This window comes from Tiliqua scincoides, chromosome 3 (assembly GCF_035046505.1).
Source record: "Tiliqua scincoides isolate rTilSci1 chromosome 3, rTilSci1.hap2, whole genome shotgun sequence".
Taxonomy (NCBI): Eukaryota; Metazoa; Chordata; class Lepidosauria; order Squamata; family Scincidae; genus Tiliqua; species Tiliqua scincoides.
The window spans coordinates 86,815,926-86,818,186 of NC_089823.1; the positions used below are offsets into that span (position 1 = coordinate 86,815,926).

The following is a 2,261-nucleotide window of genomic DNA, read 5'->3' on the forward strand; positions in this document are numbered from 1 at the left end:
TCCTAGTGAAGCCTAAGCACCTGGAGAGAGACTGATTGCCTCTGTGTGCATTTCAAAAGGTCAGCAAGGCTGTTTTTAAACCACTGGAGTAAAGGGACTTTGTTTTGTAAATTGATTTGCTTTAGTTTGTTTTTTGGCATCCATGTGAGTCCTGGGAATGGTACCCTTGTGAATAATGAGACTCAACCTGTATATTCTTTTAACAATGATAGTAAATGGGACTTACTCGTGGGTAGGATTGCAGACTAAGGACCCAATCCTATCCAACTTTCCAGCACCAGTGTTACCACAATGCAGCTCTGAGGTAAGGGAACAAATGTTCCTATACCTTAAGGATGCCTATGTGACTACTTCCCCACCACAGGATTCAGTGCACACCCCATTGGCATAGCTGCACCAGCACTGGAAAATTGAATCGGATTGGGTCCTAAGATAGTTTAAAATGTTCCTGCTTGATTATGTCATTTCCGGCCATGACATTGCTTCCGGTGGGCCCTGACAGATTCTCATTCTAAAAGTGGGTCCCAGTGCTAAATGTGTGAGAACCACTGCTGTAATGGAAATGCAACCCTGGGAGATTGAGGCACCCAAATTTATTTTGTAATAAATTTGTTTTGTACTGTATAGTTTGCTTTGTCATGGCCCAAGCCCCCTGGAAGCCTGAGCCCAATGGTGTCACTAGGGGGTGCGGGGGTGGGGTCTAGGTTGTGCACCCAGGTGATGTGCACCTGGGGGGGTGACACCACTACAGGCCAAAATTTTTAAAATCTTGGTATTTTGGAATAATACCATCATATTATACGTATATCAATCAATGAGTAATTTCATGCAGAATGCAATGAAACAAACCACACTGAAATATCTCTATTATATCAACAGTTATCGCCAAAAAACAAGAGGGGGCAGGGCAATCATCTCACCCACTACCTGGGGCATTACCCTGCCCACTGCATGGGAGGAGGTCCATCTTAGAGGAGACATGCTGGCCTCGTGCACTGGGTAACACAAATGTTTGTGATGGTGCTGCCTAAGCCCTGGGGATTTTGCCTGCCCCTGCCTTCCCTCCTCAGGCCTGATTATATGTGGATTATTTGAACCTAAAAGGGCTCTGTTATGTGCTTTTATTCACCACCACAACCACCAGTTTTAACAAGTTATGCACCCTTAAAAATAATTGCTAATCCCAAACACACTTACTATTATTATTATTATTATTATTATTATTATTATTATTATTATTATTATTATTATTATTAACAGTATTTATATACCGCTTTCAACAAAAAGTTCACAAAGCGGTTTACAGAGGAAAATCAAACAACTAGTGGCTCCCTGCCCCAAAAGGGCTCACTATCTAAAAAGATGCAAAAGAATACCAGCAGACAGCCACTAGAACAGACAGTGCTGGGGTGAGGTGGGCCAGTTACTCTCCCCCTGCTAAAAAGAGGAGCACCCACTTGAAAAAGTGCCTCTTACCCAATCAGCAGGGGTAAACTTACTAGGGGATTGCGACAGGCTTCCACACCCTCCACCTCTTCCCAAGAGGATAGGTTCACATTGAAGGGAGAGGGGTAGAACATGGCAACTGTCTGTCAAGGGAAAGAGACCAGACTTAGGTGTGAAATATATTGCCGGAGTAGGAATTATTTGACACCAGACAAACAAAAAGCTAAAATCTTTATTTCAGGGTCAGTTGCTCAGTTTTCTCTTCCTTATCTCCAAGTTATGCACTTAAGGCTATGATTCCTAGTGAACAGATACTCAGTGGTGTAGGTAAGGGGGGGCAGACAGGTACATTTCCCAGGGTGGTGGTGGTTCTTCTTGTTCTTATTCCAAACTACATAAGACACAGTTGTTAACTGGTGTTAAGCAATTGATACAAGTCTCAGCCTGAGACCTAAGTGGTTGGCAACCTTCAGTCTCGAAAGACTATGGTATAAGCCTACAGCACCCGGTATTCCCAGGTGGTCTCCCATCCCAGTACTAACCAGGCCTGACCCTGCTTAGCTTCTGAGATCAGACGAGATCAGGCATGTGCAGGGTAACAGTTGCTGCAGACCTAAGTATCAACTAGGTATCAGTGCAGTTGGTACAATGTTCCTAATAGTGCCATTTTTTGCAGATCTGATGGTCTTTCTTTCAGTGTGTTCTTTCCGTGAGCTGCAGTTCTTTAAAGTAAAGCTTTTTCAGGATTGTTCCAAGTACCCCAATGACAATGGGGACCACTTTGCTATGTTTTGTCCATGGTCATATGATTTCAA

The 2,261-nt window shown here is 43.5% G+C and overlaps 1 pseudogene; it reads right to left on the reverse strand.

Annotated features, from left to right (window-relative positions):
• Positions 1-1,939: 1,939 nt before the first annotated feature.
• LOC136647133 (5S ribosomal RNA) lies at positions 1,940-2,059 on the reverse strand (annotated as a pseudogene).
• Between the last annotated feature and the right edge of the window lie 202 nt (positions 2,060-2,261).